This window comes from Zingiber officinale, chromosome 9B, assembly GCF_018446385.1.
Source record: "Zingiber officinale cultivar Zhangliang chromosome 9B, Zo_v1.1, whole genome shotgun sequence".
NCBI classification, from domain to species: Eukaryota; Viridiplantae; Streptophyta; class Magnoliopsida; order Zingiberales; family Zingiberaceae; genus Zingiber; species Zingiber officinale.
In genome coordinates, this window is record NC_056003.1 from 98653627 (window position 1) to 98667195 (window position 13569).

Here is a 13569-nt window from a genome sequence, read left to right on the forward strand (position 1 = left end):
GTAACACTATTCACGAGCACAGAATGTCTCTGTAAGCTTGTTTTCATGGGGGCAGTCGACTGGTACTTCTTGCAGTCGACTGATACCAGTCTGAAAGTGTTTTCAACACTGGATTTTGACCGGGTCAGCTCGTATAGATGTATGAAATCCATGGGGGATTAATACATGAGTTTAGAGTCAATTTGGAAGACAAGTTGTCAACAATTAGAATATTGTTGCAGAACTTTTTGGATGTTAGTCAAAGGGGGAGAAGTAAGGTTTAGTTGGAAAAACCTGAAAGTACCTTTGTGTAGGGGGAGCCTTGGGATAGGTTCTTAAAAAGCCCGTTGTAAAAATCCTAGCTCATTGGGGAGCGTAGGTGTAGGGGGAGCCTTGGGATAGGTTCAAATGCATGATGCATCCATTCGGCATTGTAAGTCCAAGTGTGTAGCCTTGGCATCGTAAGTCCATTCAGCGTTGTAAGTCCAAGTGTGTAGCATTGGCATCGTAAGTCCACTCGGCGGAGTAAGTCCAAGTGTGTAGCCTTGGCATCGTAAGTCCATTGTATTAGCATGTTTATTTGCTATTTGTTTTCCCTAACTTAAACGTATTGCCAAACACCAAAAAGGGGGAGATTGTTGGAGCAATCCCAATGGTCCGTGCGACCATGTGTTTTGGTGTTTGGGCAAAGGGTTTAAGTTAGGTTCACCCTTGTATTTGATATGTGTATTTGAGTTGTGCAGGTTTGCAGGATACACATGTGACTCAGGTTGATGGCTTCGGGTCCGGTGAAGGATGGAGCATCTGAGGGACCGTGGACAAGGCAGCGAGGACAAGGGCCGATGGAAGCGACTTCGAGGCATACGCGAAGGATGACATTGGGGACGAGCCGCGGGCTTGAATGCATCCGAGGGACGAGAGCCAAAGGAAGTAGGCTTGAAGGCAAGAGGTTAAAGCTGCAAATGAAGCGTCAAATGAGTCACAAGGGTGAGGGTACGAGTGCATGAGAGATTGTACTCGGAGTAAAATCCTAGTTTTAGGGTTTTACTGTAGCAGTACTGCAGCGCTACTGTAGCAGTATTGTAGCAGTCGACTGCATGTTTTAGCAGTCAACTGGGGCAGTCGACTGGCAGCGAACAGAATGTCTCTGTTCGCTCGGTTAGTGTGGAATCGAGCCGTTGGGATGTAATGGTCGAATTTCCATAGAGGGCAGTCGACTGCATGTTTTAGCAGTCGACTAGTAGGCGGGGTTTTCCAACCCGCGGCCTATATAACCAAGGCTTGGAAGCTTGGTTATCTCTGACGAAATTAGTGGTGGTAAACCCTAATTAGTAGTCTACTAGTCTCAAGAGTCTTGGTTGGTGTTGTGGTGAGGTTTCTCCGCCACAAGGAGCGACTTAAGATAGCCGGAGTTTGCCGGGGGCTAATCCACTGACGGATCGGGATCGTCCACCTCAAGGACACGCCGTGGAGTAGGAGCCCTAATCTCCGAACCAAGTTAAACGAACGTGTTAGCGGGTTGCTTGTTTTTCTTTTCTTTAGTGTTTAGCTTTCTTATTCGTATTTTGTATTGTATTATTCCGCTTGTGCACTAACGAATACATAGGAAGCGAGTATTTGGGGGTGCCGTCTGTCCAACCCCCCTTCAAGCCGGCCGTCTGATCCCCAACAGAAAGGTCATTAGAAAGGTATCTAGGGAAGTTATCCCTAGTGAATACCTAGAACATCCAAAGAGCACCAATAGGTTTTGGGTTCCGAGGAGTATATTCTCTACACCCTAGATGGACTTAGAGAGCGTCAACTCCAATTGGTTAGGGTGGTTAACCCAACCTTGATGAAGTTGACACTTGGAGGCATTTTCAAGGTTTTGTTAACCTTTGAAAATAAAAAGGATAAATTGATTACTCTTTGAAAGAGTAAAATGTGCTAAAATTTGAGGAATTTGACTTAATTTTATTTGGCACAACAAATCCAGAGTAAAAGGAATGCCAAGCTGGGTTTTGACATTTTCTTGAGAAAACGAGGGCAAATCTAGGATTAATTTTAGATTTAGCAAGGATTAAGGATACTTAGATAGGTTATCTAGGTATATTTTATTTATGCTAATTTTCCACGATTGTTTGCCCATCATATTCCATGACATCATATATTGCATTCATGTTTATTATGAAAAATATAAAAATATCATGTCATGTCATACATACATCATGTAGCTATAGTATGTTTTCTTTTGAAAGTTTTCTTATTTTGATGTATGCTATAAATCATCATGCATTATTTTTAATTCCTTGCAATTAAGGACAATGACATTTACTAATAAGTGACATCCTAGGTGGATGCTCATAATTGAAAATGTCTAGATAGATATGCATGATCCCTAGTTTAGGGCAAAACTAAAATCTACATCTCACAAAGACTATAAGTTAACTTGTATGTGTTTTAGTACATATTAGATACAAGTGAGATGTTAGGATGATGAACAAGACTCAAGATGTTGATTTAGTGCATCTAGTTGAGTTTTACTTCATTAAAACACATAGTTATGTGTACTCCAATCATTGGGAAAGCTAATGTACAAGTTATGTGCATTGAGTCAAAAGAACATAGTTGGAAATTGATTTTGAAAAATATTTTAAATATACTTTGGAAAAGCTTGGTGAAGGCTATCTTTTGGTAGTAATCATCATGGAAAAGTTAAACACAAACTAGAAGAAAATATTGAAGTTTTTGCAAGTTTTCAAGTTTGTGTCAATCTTTGAAAATAGGAAGTATTTTCTTAGAAAACTATTTTTTTTCCTGATAGTATATACCCTAAATAATGTCTACAAGAGTTTTCATAATTTTTAGAATTTTGTAGAATTTTTGAGGTATTTCTGTATTTTGTTGAAATTCACTTTCAAGAAATCAGAGATTTAATCGATCACCCGATCGATTGGAGTATCTCAATCGATTGAGAAAGGTATTATCACGAGCAAAAGCTCGTTGAATCGATCAACCAATCGATTCGACCCTGAATGGATCGATCAGTGGATCGATTCATTCAGTTTTTCTGTGAACAGAACCTCATTGAATCGATCAGTGGATCAATTGAGCAAGTGTCAATCGATTGAGTCCCAATCCAATCGATTAAAAAGGCTGATTTTGGTTAGAAAAGCCTGATTTCAGTATTTCAAGTCATTTTAGCCTTATTAACCATTCCTAACCCCTTAGAATATATTTATATACATTTAATAGTAGTTTTCATGATGAAAACAAGGAGAAATGATTAAGGAACACTAGATTGAAGTTTAGGATGAAGTTAGTTTCAATATTGGATCTTTTAAACCTCAAAACTTCAAGTTTTTGGATTTCCTAAAGATTTAGGAACTCTAAGTCATTGTTGGTGCAATGACAGAAGTTTGAAGCATGTCTTTAGAGGGAGTTACTCTTTAAGGACATGAAATTTCTTTTTCCGAAACCATAGAAGGTGGTAAAATCTTCATTTTGAAAAATGCTCAAGGTTGAGCATGGGGAAATAATGGAAGATCAGATATCTTTATTGTTGGAAAGAAGAATGCTCTAGGAGGAGCATTGGATACAATGAAGAGTATGGGACATTCATTGTTGGAATGATGAATGCTCTAAGATGAGCATTGTGAAGAAGTTTAATACTCAAGGGTGAGCATTGGATACAATGAAGGGTATGAGACCTTCATTGTGGTGTTGTGAACAACATGTGAGGTTGTGAACAACATTGGATAACTCTACAAGGGGAGAGTTTTTTATGTGTGCTAATAGGGAGAGAATGTATGATTTAAGTTAGGCCTTCATTGCCCCTCTAGGAAAGTTTAGGGGAGAACACTCTCTAGGAAAGGGAGAGAATGAAGGAAACCCTCATTCATGCATTGACATGAAGGAAAATTGAGGCTATGGGATTAACCTAACTTAAAGGTATTGTCAAACATCAAAAAGGGAGAGATTGTTGGTGCAATATCCCTAGGTCAAGGTTGACCTGGTTGACTAAGCTTGAGTTGACTCAAGCTTGAGTCTTAATGTTTCTGTTTCGATGTTTGACAATACATGGAGATTGCAGATGTAATCATCCGATTGGGAAGATTGTTGATACAATTCCCCTCTGGTCAAGGACTGACTAGTTAAATGTGAAGAAGAGTCAAGTAGGTCAAAGGGTTGACTGAATACTTGACTGGGAAAGTCCTAATTGGAGGTTAGGCAAGGGGAAGTCCTAGTGAGTGAAGCCAGGCAGTTGGCAAATCCTGGTGAGTGAAGCCAGGTGAAAGACCTAGTGAGTGAAGCCAGGCAGATAGAAAGTCCTAGTGAGTGAAGCCAAGCAAATGAAAATCCTAGTGAGTGAAACTAGATGAAAGTCCTGGTGAGTGAAGCTAGGCAGATGGAAAGTCCTGGTGAGTGAAGCCAGGCAGATGGAAAGTCCTGGTGAGTGAAGCCAGGCAGACAGAAAGACCTAGTGAGTAAAGCTAAACATGTGGAGATCTAGGTGGGTCAAGGCTGACCGGACACCTGGTGTTGGGAAGCCCAAGTAGGTCAAAGGATTGACTGGATACTTGGCATGAGGAAATCCAGATGGGTCAAGAGTGACCGGACATCTGGTGGAAGTCCAAGTGGGTCATAGAGGACTGAACACTTGGCATGAGACGGTAAGTCCAAGTGGGTCAAGGTTGACCAGATACTTGACACGAGGAGAAAATTTCAAGTGGGTCAAAGTATTAACCGAACACTTGGTGAAGAAGTCCCAGTAGGTCAAGGTTGACCGGATGCTAGGCAAGAGGAATCTCAACAGGTCACGGTTGACCGAATGTTAGGTTTGGGAGCCCTAGACTTGACTCGGGCAAGCTAGGGTTGGTCAATTTGATCAAGTGATCAAATTAGACCAAGCCCAATCGATCAGCTGATTGAATGAGCACAGTGCTGCGACAAATGGCAACCCAATCGATCAGTCGATCGATTGGGAGCTTGTATAGTGCGCACAGTAGCTTCCCTAATTGATCAACTAATCGATTGGGCTCCCTAATCGATTGGTTAATCGACTGAGGTCAATTTTCTCGCATAGACATGAGAGCATAGAAGAAGGCTGAATTGATCAGTCGATCGGTTCAGCCTTCCCAATCGATCAACCAATCGATTAGGATGTGACCATTGCGCAGGATGCAAGTTTTGGACGGTTGGGATCGTGCTGATCTGACGTGGCAATAGATTGGGAGTAAGCCCAATTGATTGGGAGCCCTAGAAGCGCAAGGTATAAAGTTGTGGCGAGCCTTCGTCTTTGTATCTCTTCTCTCGATTCACAGACGTTCTTCCTTGACATTGATCGCCAGTTCTTGGAAGCTCTTGGAGACAAGTGCAGGTGAACTTCCAAGGTTCAAGAAGCATCAACAAGCAACAAATGAGTAAGAAGAAGGTTTTTATTTGTATTATTGTATTTTTCTTTTTGCGTGTGTTGTATCTTATTGTGTAAGTCTTGTACGAGGTTTCTCCACATCCGATAGTTACCGAAAAGGAGTATTTTTCATAGTAGAGAGCGTGTCGTGTGTGGATCCTTGGATTAGTCACATCTTCTTTGTTAGAGTGTATACTAAAAACCTAGCTTTTTGTATAAATATTTATCTAGAGATAAGAATCACATTGGTCAAATATCTAAATTTATGTTAAGTGTAATTGTTCAATTAATTTATTTTGTAGATAACATGGTGTGTGGTGTCACACACAGAAGATCATGTTATCAGTTCTTTATAAATTATAAACAGTTGTTTATGACTAAGATGGATAGGAACAAACCATTAGAATAGTCGTAGTGTAATTTGGTATTAGTTTATCTTGACTATAAGATTACACTAATACACTCTGAGTGTATTGAGCGGGACCATTTAAGGTAAGTTCTTTTTATACTAACTAAATAAAAAAACAAGACCTTTGTTATTATGGAAGTGTGTGCTCTTAATCCTGATATAATAACAAGCACATATATCTAATATTTATTTCTTTGATTTATCAAAGGGTGTGATTTAGTTTGATAAATCAATAAGCCCGATAAGTTGGGAAATGATATTATTTATAGTGTGTGTTGTTGATTATAGAAGGAAACTGTGTCCTAGTAATCTAGGTTGATAGTGTCCCCAAGAGGAGCTCATAAGGATTGTGATGTTAAACCCTGCAGGTGGACTTAGTCCGACATGACGATAAGGTTGAGTGGTACTACTTTTGGACTAAGATATTAATTAAAGAGAGTTGTCAGTAACTCATTTAATTAGTGGACATTCAACATTTTAAACACAGGGAGACTAACACACTCATAATAAGAAGGAGCCCAAAAATGTAATTTGGGATTGGTGCGGTAGTTCAATAATAATTTTTTAGTGGTATGAATTATTATTGATGAAATTAAGTTGGGTGTTCGAGGCGAACACAGGAAGCTTAATTTCATCGGTAGACCAAAACCAATTCCTCCTCTCGGTCCCTATCGTAGCCTCTTATTTGTAGAGTATTATACCCACCCTTACCCACCTTCTTACCCATCCTAATGGGGCCGGCCAAGCAAGCTTGGAACCCAAGCTTGGGCCGGCCAAGCAATTAAGATGAGCCAAGGGGTGTGGCCGACCCTAGCTTGGAGTCCAAGCTTGGTGTGGCCGGCTACATTAAAATAAAAAAGGATTTTATTTTTTAAAATCATTCTTATGTGGATGCCATGATTTTAAAAAAGAGTTTAAAATTTAAATATTTCCTTTTATAGCTTTCTACAAAAGATTAAGTGAAAGGTTTGATATCTTTCCTTATTTGTAGTTAAAAGGAAGATTTTAATTTTTGATAAAACTTTCCTTTTGTGAAACCATCCTCATGATTTTAAAAGAGAGTTTTAAAATTAAATTTTTCCTTTTATAGTTTCTACAAAAGATTAAGAAAAGATTTGATATCTTTCCTTATTTGTAGATTGAAAGGAGATTTTAATTTTAGAGAAAACTTTTCTTTTTTGTAACCATGATCATGATTTAAGAGAGAGTTTTAAAAATTATAAATCTTTCCTTTTATAGCTTTCTACAAAAGATTAAAAGAAAGATTTGAAATCTTTCCTTATTTGTAGAATTAAAAGGAGGATTTTAATTTTGAATAAAACTTTCCTCTTTTGGAATTAATCCATATGTTTTAATAGAGAGGTTTTAAATTATTAAAAGTTTCCCTTTTTAAACCAACCATGAAGGGAATTTTTATAGAGAAATTTTATTTTAAATTTCTGAAAACAAATTAAGAAGTTTTAATTCTTGTGTGATTAAAACTTACCTTGTTTGGAGATATGAGGTGGCCGACCATGTTGAGATAAGAAAAGGAAATTGGTTTTAATCAATTAAATTTTCCTTTCCATGGCAAATTAAACAAGGAAGTTTTTATTAAAATTTTCCTTATTTGCCAAGACCAAGGATTATAAAAGAGAGGGAGGGGGTGCCTTCATGGGAGAAAACTCTCTTCTAATCTCCTCCTCTCTTCCTTTGGAGTGGCCGACCCTTCTTGTTCTCCCTTCTCCTTTCTTTTTCTTCTCCTTGGCCGAACCTCTTCATCCTTTAGAGCTTGGAAGGTGGCCGGATATTGCTTGGAGAAGAAGGAGAAAAAGGAGGCTTTGTTTCTAGCATCCCTTGGAGCTTGGTGGTGGTGGGCGAACCTCATCCACTCTTGGAGTTTTTATGGTGGCTGAAACTAGCTTGGAGAAGAAGGAGCTTAGGTGGTTCTCGTCTTGGTAGATCATCGCCCACACGACGCCTGAGATAAGAAGAGGAATACGGTAGAAGATCAAGAGGTCGTTGCTTACAAAGAAAGGTATAACTAGTAATTGTTTTCCGCATCATACTAATTTTTCTTTGTATGAATTCCAAACACAAGAGGCTAGAGATTCTAGGTTTCGAATTTATGTTTCGATTTGTGTTTTTTTTCTTTTTCGATCTTGTGATTCGATTGTTCTTAGTGGTTAAAACCTAGGGTTATCATAAGTAGATTAAATATTGAATTTCTATAAAAGGCTTTGTCGAGGTAGTGGTGGATGATCTCATACCCAAGAAGGTCAAGTGCCTCGCCATGTTTGATCTGGGAGCCGATTTTAGAAATAAATATTTAATTAACTTTGTAACATGGGTTTGACTTGGATCAACAGTGTTAAGTTGTGCTTGCGATCTAAGTCTAAACCTCTCAGAACAAATAAGTTAAATTTGGAATCAATAATGATAAGTTCCGTTTGCGATTCCAAGTTTAATTTCTAAAGAACACACGGTAGCTAGGAAAAGGTTCAGACCTTGTACAAAATTTTTGTACAGTGGAACCATTAGATTTTCCGAGTAGCAACCAACATTCTTGAGGTGGATACCAAGTAAATACTTCGTGTTAGCATTGTAAGTGTGTTTCATGTTTCATTCCGCTGCATATCATCATCATGAAGAAAGACAACGAAGTGCGATGAGCTATTCACCCCCCCCCCCCCCCTCTAGCTATAAATCGACTCTAACAGATTCAAGCCACGACCGTGCCAATTGGCATGACCGTGCCTCTTTGGCTGTGGCAATGCATGCCCAGGCCATGCCAAAAAGCATCACCATGGCAGAAAGCACGAGGGGGCATGTGTCCCTTGCTATAAAAGGGGGTTTTCTCCCCTTTTTAGTCATCTTTGGCTTGGGACTCTGCCCCATTCCTTGGAGAAGGGTTCTCCCGCTTGGGAGAACCCTAGAAGCTTCATCTTCACCGATCCGTCCACCTCTGGAGTAACAATTGGATCCAAGAAGACCGACACTACAAGGATAAGCCTTCTCTCTCTCTCTCTCTCTCTCTCTCTTTATGCTTTGAGTTATAGATTGCTTTACTTCTTGTCTCTTGGTTGCATTTCCTTCTCTATGGAGTAGATCTCTCGATCTAGGATGTAGGAAGTAACTATAATATGATGTGATGTATGAACTATGCATTTGGATATTTTCTTATTCAATGAAGTGTTTATGCCATGTTCAATGTGTGTTGTGCCTTCTACGTATTTGATGAAACGTGTGAATGGTGTAAACATGTAGATATGTATTGATCAGTCACTCCAAAGAGGGGATACTCTAGATTGTATGACCAGGGGCCCTACTGACAAGGGTATCCCTTTAACTAGATATTTAGAATATTACCTTGAAAGGGAGGGCAGTTCTCCATAAGGAAGCATCTAATTAGGCTCAATGGGTTATCTCTTATCCTATGTTAATAAGTGTTTTGTGTAGTCTAGAGATTGTATGACCGAAGGGCCCTATTGACAGGGGTATCTTTTTAACCAGACTTGCTAGGTTACCTCTACTACTTAGTGACATCGGATACCAATAGAGGTAGCACTCCAACATGATCGTGATGGGGTAGTGTTGGTATTTAGTTAGACTTCCTATATGTGCATAAAGATGGATGTAAGGAGATGAATAATCCATAGGGATATTAACTAGCATCATAGTGGAACTAAATTATTCCCTCAAATCCAACTTCACCTACTCTCTCTCTCTCTTCTCTAAATCTCTTTCTTCCTAGTGTTAATGAACCATATTTTGATTGTCTATATAATTCACCATGTGAAATTAACTAGTGCTTAATCAATAGTCCCTATGGGATCGATATTTTATTACTTGACGACAATCATACACTTGCGGATTGTACATATTAGAAGGTTAGTGGGAGTACAGTGACATTTCCGATACTTTATATTGATGGCATTCTACTCATTGATAATGATATAGGAATGCTTCAGTTAATAAAAATATGGTTAACCAGTAAATTCTCTATGAAGGATTTGGGTGAAGTATCTTACATATTGGGAATACAGAGCTGTAGAGACAAATTAAAGAGGATGTTGGGGCTCCATATATATTGATACCATACTCAAAAGATTTTCAATGGAAGAATCTAAAAGAGGATACTTTCCAATGTGTCATGGTACAATTTTATCCAAGTCTATATGCCCCAAGATAGGTGAAGAGATAGAGATGATGACACGTCAGCCATTGGTAGTATTATATATAATATGATATCTACAAGACCTAATATAGTGTATGCTCTAAGTGTCACAAGCCAATATCAGTTTTCAGGTTTAGCAAAATACCACTTCTTTGTTTGTATTAAACTTGTGTTTCCTTGGTATAATCCGGTCCATGATCGAAGTCCCCTTTCCAATGCTTGATCGCATTAGAGATCAAGTATCATTTTTCATTGAGACAGTTGTAACAAACAATTGACAAAGAGATGAATTTCTCTTGATGGAAGAAATAGAAAGATCTCTATCTTCTTGAGAGGGGTGACAACTTGAAAGAAAAATACTTCTCTCTTCATCCACCTCACTTCATTCCCAAACAAAGGTTGTTTGAAAGGTATATTTTCACTTATGTTTTAATTCATTTGTATAATGATGCATATGTTAATAGTTTTATTTAGATTTTGCTAAAAGATCTAGTATATTTAAATTAGATAGTTTTACATTTATAAATAAAAGGATTAAAATGATATTGGATGAATCATTTAAATGATACTTTATCTTTGATATGCTTTAAGGATCTTACTTGAATGGTTAGATTGTAATGCATATTTAAATTAAAGATCATACTCATGTTTGTTTTTGAAAAGACATATGTGTAGGATCGTTGCACTAGGGGGGGTGAATAGCGCTCGTGTCTAGTTCATTCGTTTAAAATAATCGAGTAAAAATGCAGCGGAATAAGAAAGAAAAGAAAGAAAGACAACAACACAAACACCAAGAGTTACTTGGTTCATAGCCTATGACAACTCCTACTCTAAGGCCTGCACGTGAGAGTTCTTTCGATGGGCAATCACTAATCAATTGAAATAAGACAAGTATGTGATTACAAGATTAATACAACTATAAAGTAAGGAATACCGACAACTACATATTTGAAGAATTCAGCCTTCGGTCATCAGAGCAACGTTTGGGCGTCAAGGAAGTGTTCTCTGAGCAGCGCACAAGAGCAGAAGTCATTCTGAGTGTTGTTATCAAGCTCTCGATCGAATGCTACTTATATAGCCTGTTCTGAGCGCCTGGAACTCCTCCAAGCATCTAGACCACGTGTCCCGGCCAATCAATCACTACAACAAAAACCTTCATAGACATCGGTTTTCCACCAGTGTCTATTTCATTTTCGACCGATGTCTATGAAGCCGATGTTAAAAGTCTGCCATTTTAGACATCGGGTTAAAACCGGTGTAGTATCACTTAACGACACCGGTCTTTGAATCGGTTATTAACCGGTGTAGTATCACTTAACGACACCGTTTCATCAACGGTGTAAAACCGATGTAATATTGTATGTTAATAACACCAGTTTTGGCAGCGGTAAATGACCGATGTAATATTAGTTAATAACACCGGTTTTGCAGCGGTGGAAAACTGATGTAATATGTATATTTTTTTACAGCACAAATTTGATTTCCGAAACAATGAAAAACCGACAATAACAAAAAAAAATACACAAATATTCACAAATTATACAAATATTCTTCATTCAATAATATCCATAAAATACATAAATATTCATAAATTATATAAATAATCTTCTTACAACAATATCCATAAAATACCCAAACATTCTTTTTACATCAAAAGCTAGCTAATAGATATCAAAATCAAGGTAGAACATTCTTTTAACACATCAAGGTAGAACTGCACTTCAAATGTAATCTAGCATGCATTCAGCCCACTTGAACCGCACTTCATCAATTTCAACTCTGGAGTACTTGAGATTTGTAAACTGTAAAAACACATAAATAATATATTAGTAAATCAAGACCAAAAATCATATTTGAAAAAGTAGTAAGAGCACCAGGTAACAAGATGACTAATTTGAATGCTTAAAAGGAGACACATTCATCATTTATCTCAACCACATCATATAGTGATAGATTTATCATTCCTGGGAACTTAATATATTCCAAACCAGAAATTATTGCAACAAAATTTTCTCATAGTTGTAATTTAATTAATCAGTACTTGATGGAGGTTCAATCTTTTCATATTCAGAATATCATTCAAACATCCTGGTGTAGCAACAATGATATCAGCTCCACGATCTAACTCTCTTAACTGGGGTCCTTTTTAATTAATCAGTACTTGAGAAGTGCCAATGAACATATTCTTGGTACTTCTTTTTGAAAATTGAAAAAAGAGATTTCCAGCCTCTCATCAGAAAGTTCTGCCAACTATAATGATATGACTAAAGATTTTATGTTTTTGTGAAACATGAGTAAAAGAGGGTGGAATTGGAATAACACTTGTTTAATTATGCACAAACAGCTAAGAATTTTGAATTTAAGTAATAGCAATAAAGTTAAACTAGATAACTTGGACAGCGTATGATTTGAACACATCAGGAACAATTCAAAGAAATGTCAATCAATCAAAAAAAATTAAACCAGTAAAAATCTAGCAAATATGTGCATAATTTTGAAACATAGATAATGAAAGACATTATAACTAGGGAGTCAAAGCTAATTACCAAAAATTACCATCATTCTTGTTGAGAATTAATGACAGACAACTCTTCTTCGTACTCCATTGCGTGTAATGAGCATTCCCTTTCAATTAATAAAAATTCCTGAAAAATATATGCCCAGTTAATTTCTTTTGTTGCATGTTTTGTTGGGGAGTTGGCAGTGATATTCAAGAACAGTTCAAATCAATTTTCACGGTGTAGAACTCAAACTATGATGATTTGTTCATTCACGTAGAATGCGGAGGGTAATACCTGTAACTGGTGATGACTAAACAAATGAAGGATTCCATATTCCGAAGAAGCAACTAATTCTACAAGTGCATCACGATGATCTTTTAAATTGCCCGTTTTAGCAAGAGAAACTGACACATATTGGTGAACAAAAAAGGACCAATAAAGATTTGTAACACCATGGTGTATGTCAAGGAACACAGATAGCACAGAAATAAAAAAGTATCGAGGTTGAGATTCTAATTAACCTGCATACAACGAAGAATAATTTATGGTAGACAACACCTACGATTAAGCCCTTTCGCTATGTAATTAGTAGGGTTTATCAATAGATCTTCCTTGAAATACCAAGCATCAAGCCGAAATATCTCCATTCTCACTCCAGGTTGAAACCGGTTAAGCTCACCTGATAGATAAATTATTGACCTTCTCACAAGAAAATAACAATAGTGCATATTTAGTGGATTATGATACCAATACCTTTGAATCCAGCAGCCATGATAGTGGCAAGAAGTCCACCATCATTAGCTTCATGAAGTTACCAAAATAAAGTAAATAGTCATATATATAAATCATAAATAAAGTTACCAAACTAAAAATTCTCATTATCAACCCAAATCTCATCACAATCTCCACGAATACTCTCTATTTGTAGTGAATTGAAGGATCTCCCAACTTAGCATCAGTGATGTATTCAAAATACTCTCTATTTGTCCTCGACCGCAATGACAATTCTAAGAAATGCAATGTTGAATATCAATTACATGAACAATTACCTATTGGTTAAGACAAGGCACTTTGAGAGATTGCTTCGGAATTGAGTGGCAACAAGGGACACAACCTAAAAAAAAGTTCCAAC

The 13569-nt window shown here is 37.4% G+C and overlaps 1 long non-coding RNA gene across 1 annotated transcript; it reads right to left on the reverse strand.

Annotated features, from left to right (window-relative positions):
* Nucleotides 1-11682: 11682 nt before the first annotated feature.
* Nucleotides 11683-12953, reverse strand: LOC122025401. Its single transcript, XR_006123686.1, has 3 exons — nucleotides 12732-12953; nucleotides 12483-12581; nucleotides 11683-11738 (listed from the first exon to the last, which is right to left on the reverse strand). It is a non-coding gene; the product is annotated as an uncharacterized LOC122025401 (long non-coding RNA).
* Nucleotides 12954-13569: the final 616 nt, after the last annotated feature.